Raw genomic sequence first — 13,004 nt, 5'->3', positions numbered from 1 at the left:
GTGCAGTGTTAAAGAGAAAGTGTAGGTTTCCTATTTAGGAACCAGTGTTAAATTGTAGCGCAATTGTGTTAAACGTGTTTGAAACACAAGTGTGAGGTCTTGGGTTTTTTATAATTCATGAGCAGTGTTTGCATGCAAAAAATTATTTTAGGGGTTGGACCTGAATCAGGAAGGAGAGGTCCTGACGGACTCTTCGGAGTGTAGGCCTTGGGGGTCACCCGGTTTGAGTGCTCCTTTAAGCTTGTGCTGATCCTATATGGTTGGAGCATTCTCGCAAAACAACATGATCCTGATTGGTCTCCCTATGATTTTACTTGGTGAGAGTGACCTGACATACCCATTTTGTGGTGTGTCTTGTTATGTATTCCTAAGCGCCCCAGGGTGATTTTTCACTGACATGGTACCACATTGCATATAGGCTTGAGTCTTAGCATAACTGTTGCATATACTTGTTAATTGTTTATTATGAAATTGATGTGTTATTATGTCTTGATCGAAGTGTGTGATTCATGTGTAATGTGATTGATGATTCAAAAGTGAATTTTAAATGACAAAGTGGTGGAATTACGTGAGTCATGTTTAAGTAAGTTATATCTCATTTATATGATATGTATATCTAGTTGTCTTGTTTCTCTATTAGTTAGAAATATGATAACTCACTCCCTGTGTGTTGTTTGTTTTTGGATCCTGTGATGATCTTGAACTTTGTGTTCGGGAGAGCAGATGACTAGGTGAATTGCTTTAAGAAACATTGTGCTGAAGGACGTCGGGACACAATGCTCTGATAGGATGTGACATTGGGGCATAAGTTCTATATTAATTGCATGATGTTAGTCTATTTTATTTTACCTCTCTAATTTAACAAAACACTTTTTGTAAATTTTTATGGCCTTGTTTTGAACCGAATATATTTTTAATAAGTTTTATTTGGTAATAGTCAAGTGAATGTGAACCTTTTACCCACGTGAATTTGTTTACCAATATTTTATATATTTTAGTTATTTATATATATGTCGGGGTAGAGGGTATCACACTTCCCTACCAAGTTTTATTTTTTCCACTTCCAATCCCTAATTTATTGCCATTACTTTCCCCTTTTCAAAACCAGTTCATTTCGCTTACCAATGTTCCCAAAATCGAAACAAAAGCTTCCCCATTTTGCTTCATCGTGCGAATAAGTTCCACCCAACCCTAAGTCAAAAACTTGAATGTTCGTTGTTCGAAATTAGACTCTAATTACAGAAGAAAAGACATGGCCACAAGAACAGTTGCCAAAGACATAATCACTCTTCACGGTTCCACAACAATCGTTAACGAGTTCTTCGGTATTCATATCCTTTTTCTATTTTCTCGCTTGCCTCCGATTTCTTTGATTTTTGCATACCTTTGTATTTTTTGTGAACTTTTGCTTGATTTTTTTTGGTGAATTTTTCAAACCAGGATATGTTGTTAACAGGTTTGATCCTTGTATCCTGCATTTTTTATTTTTTTTTAATTTATTTTGGGCCTTATTTTTTGCATTGCAATCATGCATGTGGCCGGAAAAGTTGTGATATTTATAAGTATTTTAATATGGGAATTTGATCAGCATTCTCTACAACCGTGGAGTTTATCTAGAAGAAAGCTTTGTAAAAGTTAAGAAATATGGCCTCCCCATGTTTCCAACGGAAGATGAAGGTATCTTTTGTAGAAGCAAATATGTCATGAAGTTTTGATGATGCCAAAGAAATGCGCTTCTCATGTTTGATCCAAGACAATACTTCAAGAAATCCAAGATAAATGATGAATCTAGTCTCTAAAGTCTTAGAAAGAGTTTCTAAATTGATGATGCACAAGTTATGGGCAAAGGAATTTTTTTTTTCAAAAGTTTTTAAGAATTCATGAAAGTGGTATTTACTCTTTGGTAGGCTGGTAATCGATTACCAGTGGCCAAAATGCTTTCTGAAATGTTTCTAAATATTTTTGAAAGCTTGTAATCGATTACACAAGGCTTGTAATCGATTACTATAAGTTTTTAATGTTTTAAAATAGTCTTTAGAAATTTGAATTTAAATTTCAAAGTCTGTAATCGATTACAGAGTGTATGTAATCGATTACTAGAGTTAAAATTCAAATTTCAAATGTGAAGAGTCACAACTCTTCAGAAAACAACTGTGTAATCGATTACACCATTTTGGAAATTGATTACCAGTGAGGAATTTTTGAAAATAACTCTCAACAGTCACATCTTTTCAAATAATTTTGAATGGCCATCAAAGGCCTATATATAGGTGACTTGGGACACGAATTTCCTCAGAGTTTTTACTGAACAGAAAAAAGTCTTATCCTCTCAAAAATTAAATTGTCTTACCCTCTAAAAAATTCCTTGGCCAAAACACTTGCAAATTCAATAAAGAATCATTGAGTGATCTTCATTGTATTATCTTTCTCTTAAAAGAGAGAACTCTTCTTCTTCCTTTTCTTATTCAAAGAGAATTGGTTAAGGGACCGAAAGTCTCTTGTTGTAAGGTTATCTGAACACAAAGGAAGGGTTGTCCTTGTGTGGTTCAGACATTGTAAAAGAAATTTTATAAGATAGTGAAAACCTCAAACGGGTTGCTTGGGGACTGGATGCAGGCACAAGACATGGCCGAACCAGTATAAATTGAGTTTGCACTTTCTCTTCCCTTAAACTTCTTTTAGTTATTGTTATTTGTCTTTTGCATTAAAGAAGTTTATTTTGAATTGTCTTTTTAGTAATTCATAATAAGGGTACATTGAAAATTTTGAAAAGGAGAGTTAAAATTTTAATTGAGGAAATAGTCTTTGATATCTTAATTCAACCGCCCTTCTTAAGATATCTGAGACCACTTGTCTAACATCTTTTCTAGCAAATCTAACCGCTCAGCTCTCTGGTAACTAACATCTCTAATTGGTTTCTTCGGTCGAGCTTCTTTTTTCATCTCTTGGAAGCTATAGAGAAATGACAATAAGTTATTGTTTAGTTGGAAATTATTGTTTCAGATTAATTTATTCATAGTATAAAAGTTCAATTTAAGAAATGGTTTTGAATTTGTTATCATTTTTCCCAAAATGTTTTGATTTTGAACGTGTCACGCTCTAAGTTTGCATGGCATATTTTCTTTAACTGAGTCAATTTTGCATAATAAACCCTTTCTTCATTCCTCTGCTTTACCAACCCAACCCTTGTTCTTGTGTGTATGACGGAGGGAGTTTGTTTTTCTCAGCTGATATATATGGCGCTTGATCACTCCATTATAAGCAAAACGATGTGGTACAACGTCATATTATGGATGATGGTGTTGCTGGTGAGAATGCACGGTGCAGCCACAAGACCAAACCAGAAGGAGTGGGACTCAGTCATAAAGTTACCGACCGAACCGGTGGATGCTGACTCGGATGAAGTGGGAACATGATGGGCGATTCTCGTGGCTGGTTCAAACGGCTATGGAAACTACAGGCATCAAGTAAGTTAATTTGGTGCCGGTGTTTTTATTTTTTTGGATTGGTTCAAAGACCAAGGTGTCTCCTTTTATTTATTTTCTAAAATTAATTAATTAGTTTTATGTTTTGAGTTGCTCTGTGTTTTTTATTAAAGGTTTGGTTTATGGATGTTGTGATGAATTGAATTAAATTAAAAACAGGCAAATGTGTGCCATGCGTACTAGTTGCTAATAAAAGATGGACTAAAAGAAGAGAACATAGTGGTGTTTATGTACGATGACATAGCTACCAACGAGTTGAATCCTACACATGGAGTCATCATCAACCACCTTGAGGGAGAAGATCTGTATGCTGGTGTTCCTAAGGCAAGTTTTTTTTTTTTTTTTGGTTGATTCTCTAACGTATAATTTAAGCTAACAAAATTAAGTGCTTAAAGAGGGATTTCCTTAGCTGCTAATTAATTCTGCTAGCATCGCATGTCATTCTTTCTTATTTTTGGCTACTCTTTTTTCTTTTCTTTTTTGAAAATAAAGTGGTGCAACATGTCTATTCGGGAACGTGCGATTTAGACTTTTTTATGTTTTTGAAGTAGAGTAATTATATATCAACGTTAATTTCTCACAACATCCTTTGAACAAGGATAAAAATAGGAAGAAAATAGAGAGGTATGTGAAATAAAATGGACAATGCAATGGAAAGACAAAACGGTTTGGGATAATTTAGATCATGAGAAAGAGTTGTCATTCCTTGAGCATCTCATCTCTTGCTGCTACAATTTTTGTTTATAGCTAACGTGCCACCTCTCCCTTGTTCAGATCAATGATGCTAGTTTTTCCTTTTCCCCTTGCTCATCTCAAATTCTGTGGGTCCAACCCAGATTGCCTTGTTCTGATTTTGCTCCTTTAAAGACTAAAGTGAAAGTTATACCCATTGATTAGAAAATCAAAGGTTAAGACTTGAGAGATTTAAATAGCTACGTATTTTATTAAACATTTGTATGCATTTAATCATGATCTGGCAATTGATTTTTTCAATCAAATAACTCATCACTTTACTCTTTAAAGTAAGTCCTTCACTTGGCAACTTCCTTTTGTTCACGACACAACTCTAAAGCCTTCGAATTTATATTTTTTAGTTTCTCTACCAATTTACTAAATAATTCTTCTTCACTTTCTCATGCCTGTAATACCTGGAGGGGGAGTGCATCTTATGTTTGGTATAATTTCCCTTCTGTCTTGATTTTCTTTGTGCTAGGTTGTCATTCATTATGGTTATTTACTATGCTGGACTACTGGTCTATGTTGAATGTCTATACTATCACATACTCCAAGTTGCATCTTCTTTTTATATTATTTTGGTCTCTCGGTTTGATAATTATGTTTTGCAGACTTTGATATACTTTTATGAGCCAATAGAACTGGAACAATATCAACTTATTGAAGGAAAAGTGACATTATCACAAAGCCAAGGAAACCACCGGAATTTGAATATTGAACTTGTATATGTGTGAGTCTGAATAATGTCCTTCTACCCTTATGCTTGTTAATGTAAATTTTTTTGCACTCTAACAACATTCCCTAACATTGTAGTACATGAGGTCAATCATATGTCAAAGTGTATGTTATGTGAAAGTGTCTGACAACATTCCTTGATGGAGTCTGTTATGGAGCAACTAAGGAGAGTTGTAAGTGGATAAACAATGACCTATTAGAACTGTTACTTGATATTTTTTTATCACTCAGAATAAAACTAAGGACAGAGACAAAAAAAACTAAGGACGGAGACAAAGAACTAGCTTGTTACGTGATGGATTCCTTAATCATCCGTCAGTAACAAAGAAAAACATATCAGCAGGGTGTAGGGCAGCTTGTAAGATATGCCAACCATAGTCCAAGGAGTTGTCTTTCTTTGCTAGGAAATCAGAGCATGCATTTCCATTGTTACTTGATTTATAGAATAGGCAAATGTAAACTTCACATTTAATTAAGAAAACCAACCACCATTGAATTATATGGAAATTGAGATTAGTTTATATTATATGATTATTTTGGGTAAAAGTAACTAAAAGTTTAAAATTTAGTTGAAAGTTAAAAACTTAGCTAGTAACTAAAAAGTGATAAGCTAGTTTTGTTGAATTAAAAGTAAAGTTTTCTTAGCTAGTTTCTAAATTATTTTTAATAGTTGACAAATTTAGATTTTCTTTTGATCTAGATATTGGGCTTGATATTTTATGAAGGCAAACGACCAGTTACACAGATGGTTTGAAGACAACAATGCATTTGAGTGTGCCATTAATAGGGAGTATGTCTGTGACCCAATATGAACGAATATCATCCATAGGATATTGCATTCCATATCTATATATCACATAACTATTATGTCCTTCCTTCTCTGATTTATAGGTGGATTTTATTACCATGTGGAGATGAAGCAGGTCCTACGAAACCTATATGCCTAAGTCAAGATGAGATTAAGCCCTGCACAATTGGGTATGCCTTCAGTTGCTCCTACTTACAATGCAGTTACATAATCACATATTCTGATATTGTATCTATTATGCAACACAGTAAAACGAAAAGAAAATTACAAGAAAAAAATAAAAAGAATGTTAAATTGCAAGAATGAAAAATGTATTTAAATCAAAAATATATATAAAAAGAAATTAATTCCTTTAATAGATTTAAGTTTTTTGATACTTGAGCTTTGGACTAAGATACATGATTCCTTAAAACAGATGGAATCCAAAGTTTTGCTAGGAGCATAGGAAAGGGAAACATTGTTACAAAATTATACAGAGGTCTGATCATAGACAGATCAATTCTTGCTTGATATGGTACCTAGTTAGTAGTAATGCATCGCGTCAATATATATTAGGTGAATAGCTATTCATGTATATTAATATGATACACATGCATTACAGCGTGTCTTGTCCAACTTTGCAGTGGTATATATGCAAATAATAGTCAACATTAATGATATTTGTATATTATTTTTTAATTATATTTTCAACTAATAAAAAAGAATAAAATACAATTTAATATTTTTTTACCACATAATATATTAAATGAAAGATAGTACAATAATATGAAGGTAAAATACTTAACACATTAATAATATAAAATAATTTTATAGTTATTTTATAATAAGTTATCATGATAAATTTATTAATTTTTTATATTAATTACTTAATTTAAAATTCATACATGATATAACACTACGTCTAAGAACATCTTATTTTTTTTACTAATAATATTTTATGTTTGGATGAGTGTTTGTAAAATAGATTTTAATTAAAATTTATTTTAAGTGAAATAATTTATATTTAGATGCTTTTAAACTTAAAAAATTGTTATAAAAATTAATATAAATTTTTAACTCAAAACAAAAACTATTTCCTATCACTTTTAGTGCATGTGAGGGAAGTTCCACCTAGAAGGAAATTTCAAATTATAACTTCTACCTTCTTTATTTATATTTGATACAATTTTATTAGATAACATGCCTACATAATTATAACTATATTGTTTAAGACTTTCTATTATGCTTGTTTCAGGGACAATATTTTTTGTTCCTTTTTTTTTTCGTATCTATTAGCATGCACACAGTATATGAAATAACATGTGGTTACAATAGAAATTTGAGATTGATGGTAAAAAAAATGTATATGAAATTTTTAATTTTTTTTAAAAAAAACACATTTTAATACGGTTCTCTGAAAAATCGTCTTAGAATGTCTACATTCTAAGTTGGTTTTTTGAGAAAACTATCTTAGAATCCTTAAAATATATTTTTTTTTAAAAATACATTCTAAGACGGGTTTTTGAGTTTCTAAGTTTCTCAAAAATCCGTCTTAGAATTCTCAATATATTTCATTTAAAAAAAATACATTCTAAGACGGTTTTTAGAAAATCGTCTTAAAAATGTACAATTCTAAACGATTTTTAGCTAAGAACCATCATAGAATGATATATTTTTTAAGACAGTTTTCTATGAAACTGTCGTAGAAAGTGATGACTTTGTACGACGTTGGCTACAATGATTGTTAATAACCATGGTAGAATGCCCAAATCAACCGACGGAGAAGCTACTTTTTGTAGTAGTGAAAATGAGATAATTTTTTTTTTATCAAGACAAGTGGGTACTGGTAGAATAATCCATATAGTTATAGAATTGTGAAGTCGTTGGGTGGGTATATTGTAGCTGAGTGAAAAATAAGGTTTTTTTTTAAATTATAGATCTGCAACCCTAGCTTGTAGTGCTTCAAGCACATCTTGGGATTTTCATGGTATGCATAGGTATGGAATTAGGAAGAAAGGCAGAGAAATCAGATCACTTGTTTTTTTTTCTTGCCCAAAATCTTATCAGCTTTGGTTTTCTATTTATGCTTGGCTTGGTGTTTCTGTTGCTCTACCAAATGATTGAATTGTCTATCATGTACAATACATGTTAGTCGTTATTTACGACTAACTTTTGTATTCAATAGTTGCATGAAATTAGCATCTTTCTCCCAATTTATGGTTCTTTTTGTAGGAATTGTGCATATTTTCATGTTTATTTTGATTTTACACAGTAGATACTCCCATTTTGTGAATTAATGTTGAACCCATTTCAGTTTAAGGCCAAAAGAAGAGAAGGTCAAGCAGTTGGTGTCTCGCTAAGCGTGGCATATGCGCTTAGCGAGTGTCATCCGCTAAGCGAGACACTCAGCTCGATTAGCATGATGAGAAACCCTAGAAGAGGATCAACCAGAGATGTGCTCGCCCAGCGAGTCGTTTGTCTCTTCTCGCGCTCAGCGCCCTCAGCTCGCTAAGTCAAATTTCACTAACTCGCGCTTAGCAAGCCAATCACACTAAGCGAGCCTTTAGAATCTGAAACGTCAAGGAGCCTTTAAAACACTGAAGTTGGCGGAAACTAAAGAGGGGAGTCAAAAAACAGAGCAAGAGAAGAAGTTAGAGCGACAAACCACCAGCCTCCAAGAGAGTCTAGGTTAGAGGGGTGAGATTAGGGTTCTAGAGGTTGAAGGAGACATCCTTAACCATTCTCAACCATTTTTTCCCTAAAAATATGTACTTTGTGCTAAACAGTCCATTGCTTGTAATGGAAGGCTAAATCTCTTGTTGGGGAGTTCTGCTGAACCTTTGATGTAATACTCTTTTACTATCTATTTAATGATGTTCTTATGTGTTCATTGCTTCTATCTATGCTTAATTTTACATGTTTGTGGCTTGATCACCCATTTGTATGTATAGTTACAATTTTTAGCATTGGGAAGTGCTTTAAAGCCTTAGAACTTGATAGAGCAAGCTAGAAAATTGTATGTCTAGGAATGGAATGCAGTAATTTAGTCTTTATTATGTTGAAATCTTAATGCAACTCATTTAAACTAAGTTTGTTGAGGGATCAAGGACGAGGTTTAAATAGAGTTAGGCTCATTCACTTAAGAGATCTTGGTTTGGGTAATTTTTCAGCATAAGAACACTAAAACAACGTTAAATAGAGAAAAGCCTTTAGCAATATCAAAGCAATTTCAGTAGAATGACCCAATGCTTTTTAATTGACTATTTTTACTTCTTAACTTCTAGATATTTTAGTTTGTAGTTAATTAGATTTTCATATAAAAACCCCATTTAATATTTACTTGCTTTAAACAAATGTTTGCTCATTGAACACATATTTTCTAAATGAAACAAGTTCCCTGTGATTCGATACTCGATTCTTACCGTTTTATATTACTTACATGACTCGGTATACTTTCCAATTAGGCTTGTCGAAGAGCGAACAAAGTGAATATTTTCAACACAGTGAAGATTGCCGGTGTGCCAGAAGATGTAGTGAGGCTTAGTTTATTTTCATTTTCCTTGGATGGAGAAGTCAAGAGGTGGCTGCACTCTTTTAAGGGAAACAGTTTGTAGACTTGGGAGGAGGTTGTAGAGAAGTTTCTGAAGAAGTATTTTCCTAAGTCTAAGACAGCTGAAGGCAAGGCAGCTATCTCTTCATTCCATCAATTCCCAAATGAATCCTTGAGTGAAGCGCTTGAGAGATTCTGTAGCTTGCTGCGGAAAACACCAACTCATGGATTCTTCGAGCCAATTCAGCTAAACATTTTTATAGATGGGTTGAGGCCACAGTCCAAGCAGTTATTGGATGCTTCTGTTGGAGGGAAAATTAAATTGAAGACCCCTGAAGAAGCTATGGAACTGATAGAAAATATGGCTGCTAGTGATCATGCTATTTTGCGTGATCGGGCTCATGTGCCTACAAAGAGGAGTCTACTAGAGCTTTCCTCACAAGATGCACTATTGGCACAGAACAAGCTGCTAGCTAACCAGCTAGAATCATTGACAGAGACATTTAGTAAGTTGTCAACCTAATTGCAAGCGACTCAACCTTCATATTCAACAATTCTACAGGTTGGAGGTTGTAGCATATGTGGAGGAGCTCATGAATCTGGTTGTTGTATATCTCTTGATGAAGCTGCAAATGAGGTGAATTATATGGGGAATCAGCACAGACTAGGATTTAATGCAGGAGGATTTACAAGTTACCAGCAAGGTTCCAATTTTAATCAGAATCAAGGGCAATGGAGGTCTCATCCTGGAAACCAATTCAATAAAGACAAAGGAGGATCATCCAACATGCCTCAAAATCAAGGGTCTAGCCTTTATGAGAGAACAACCAAGCTGTTGGAGACTTTGGCTCAGTTCATGCAGGTTACTATGTCCAATCACAAGAGCACAGAGTCTACCATAAAGAACCTAGAAATTCAAGTAGGACAGCTGGCTAAGCAGATAGCCAATAATTCTTCTGGAAGCTTTGGGACTAATACTGAGAACAATCCAAAAGAAGAATGCAAAGCTGTCATAACCCGTGGCAAGAAGGCAATCATGGTGGAAGATGAAATGGGGAATAGTGATGAGCAAGAACTAGTAGCTGAAGAAGAAGAAGATTAGTTGAGAGAGAAAAAAAAATAAAAAATGAAGAAAAGAAAGAAAAAGAGGAGGAAAAAAAGACAAAGAATGAGTTGGCCAGAGAAAAGAAGAAAGAGGTTGTCTCATGCTCAGGGAAGGAAGCACCATATCCTTTAGTGCCATCCAAGAAAGACAAGGAATGACACTTTGCTCATTTCCTTGATATCTTCAAGAAATTGGAGATAACTATCCCCTTTGGAGAAGCCTCATAGCAAATGCCACTCTATTCAAAGTTTTTGAAAGATTTGCTGACCAAAAAGAGTAAATATATCCATAGTGATAATATCATAGTGGAAGGAAACTGCAATGCTGTTATCCAAAGAATCCTTTCACCTAAACATAAGGATCCAGGGAGTGTTACAATCCCTTGCTCTATTGGTCCAATGTCAGTTGGTAAAGCCCTCATTGACTTAGGGCCAACATAAACTTGATGCCTCTCTCCATGTGCAGAAGGATTAGAGAGCTAGAAATTATGCCAACAAGAATGACACTGTAGCTGGCAGATCATTCTATTACAAGGTCGTATGGCATGATAGAAGATGTTTTAGTCAGGGTGCAACAATTTACCTTCCCTGTGGACTTTGTTGTCATGGATATTGAAGAGGATGTTGAAATCCCACTAATTTTGGGTCATCCCTTCATGCTAACCGCCAATTGTGTAGTGGATATGGGGAAGGGTAACCTGAAAATGAGAATAGATGATCAGAAGATCACATTCAAATTGTTTGATGCAGCAAAGCACTCACTTGACCGGGATATCTACTCCAAGATGAATGAAGTTGAGAATGAGATGGTTCTGATGGCTAGAGCCAAGCTTGCTATAGACCCTTGAGGTAATATGCATCAAGCTAGTGACGTTAAAGAAGTGCTTACTGGGAGGCAACCCAGCTCATTTTCTTTATTTTCTTAATCATTGCATATAGTTAGGTTTCAACTTGTTTGCGATTGCTAGAGTAAGTTATCAGCATGTTTTGTATGACAAATGGGATTGTTAAAGCTTCTCTGAAGCTGTGAATGAGGAATAACTTAGAAAATTTTTCAATCATCCACTCGCTCAGCGCTCCCTGTGCACTAAGCGAATCATTCTTCATGCGCTGAGCAAGTCATCACCTACGCTAAGAGCGCCAACCCCAAACCATTGGCTGAAGGGGCTTCACTAAGCGAGACCATTGCACTATGCCCAAACCATTGCACTATGAGTCATCTCGCTAAGTGCGCAACATAGTCTTGCTAAGCGCATCCGTGTGCTAAGCGCAATTATCTCTCTGCCTGGACCTTCATGTTAATTGGGCTCAACGGGTCATACCCGCTAAGCCCAATTCCCTCTCGGGTATGGAATTACGCTAAGCGAGACCATCTCGCGAAGCGCGACCCCACTACTCCATCTTGAGGCATTTAATTCGCTAAGTCGGCCATATCTCACTTAGCGAAAGTTGCGGACCATCAGAGTTGCAGAACTCGCTAAGCACGCATCTGCGCTAAGCCTAAATTCTTCTCGGGTTTTCTAATTTTTGAATTGGGCTGAGCGAGCCTGTCCCGCTAAGAACGTGAAATTAAAATTTGAAAATTCAAATGTCACTGAGTGCTTGCTTAGTGTGTCACTTGTGCTAAGCGAGACAGTTGAAACTGCCAAAAATAAGCATTACTTCCTTAGGCAGTTACTTTTTGTGCAAAACTCATAGCATTTCCCTCATCATTGGCATTCCCTATGTCATACCCTAATTTTGTCCGGGAGAACTTGCGGTCAGTCCTTGAACCTTGTTTGCTCCCTTCAGAACCCTCGAAACGAGCATCGTTGCGTAATCCGTAAAGTTTCGCAATATTCCGGAAGGAAAACGAGCATTGTTGCGTAATTCGTAAAGTCTCGCAATATTCCAGAAGTCAAAACAAGCATTGTTGTGCAATCCGTAAAGTTTCGCAACATTCCGGAGGGCAAAAAGAGTATCTTTGCGTAATCCGTAAAGTTCTGTGATGTTTCAGAAATAAATCGATATAAAAACACAAAGGGGTGTATTTAGTAAAATAAGGGGTGCAAATAGCAATTATCAAATATGGGCCCTTCTAGAGGATTCTTGGCATTTCCTTGCTTAAGGTGGAAGCAACCTAGCTCGCCTGGGCGAGCTGGGCGGCAACCACCTCCCCCGTTTTGTTAGAAAATGGCTTCCGGGACTTCCGTAATGCTTCTGTAAAATTTCCAAAAACCTTGGGTAAGCATATTTCACTTGATATTGGTGAAAGGGAAGAGGAAAAAGAAGAAAATCAAGTCCTATATGCTTCCGTAAGGTTTCCGTAACTTTTCCGTAAATTACGAAAAGGGGAGTGAACTTATCAATATAGGGTGTAAATAGCAGTTTCAAATTTTCGAATCTGGACCCTTCCAGAACATTTTGGAAGCTGGGTTACTTAAGGAAGAAGCAACCCAGCTCGCCTGGGTGAGCTGGGCAGCAACATCCTCCCCTTTTTCCTATAAATAGGCGAAGGGAGGTTGTTCCAAAGGGTCCCTAACCCCCTTGGCTATGCATTTCAGCTGTTTTGGGTGAAAAAAATTGTTTCCTTGAAGAAAACCCTAGTCGAGGTGCTTCCGTAACGCTT

At 35.4% G+C, this 13,004-nt stretch overlaps 1 long non-coding RNA gene across 2 annotated transcripts; it reads left to right on the top strand.

Moving 5' to 3' along the window:
* Window positions 1-3,160: 3,160 nt before the first annotated feature.
* Window positions 3,161-8,632, top strand: LOC102662581 (uncharacterized). Of its 2 annotated transcripts, XR_003265410.2 has the most exons (7): window positions 3,161-3,467; window positions 3,645-4,660; window positions 4,832-4,950; window positions 5,034-5,128; window positions 5,656-5,745; window positions 5,847-5,933; window positions 8,057-8,632. It is a non-coding gene; the product is annotated as an uncharacterized lncRNA (long non-coding RNA). The 2 variants fall into 2 exon arrangements; XR_003265409.2 differs by lacking the exon at window positions 5,034-5,128.
* Window positions 8,633-13,004: the final 4,372 nt, after the last annotated feature.

Source organism: Glycine max, chromosome 18 (assembly GCF_000004515.6).
Source record: "Glycine max cultivar Williams 82 chromosome 18, Glycine_max_v4.0, whole genome shotgun sequence".
Lineage (NCBI taxonomy): Eukaryota > Viridiplantae > Streptophyta > Magnoliopsida > Fabales > Fabaceae > Glycine > Glycine max.
Note: the sequence above shows the minus strand (reverse complement) of the source record. Positions and strands in the feature narration are given on the sequence as shown.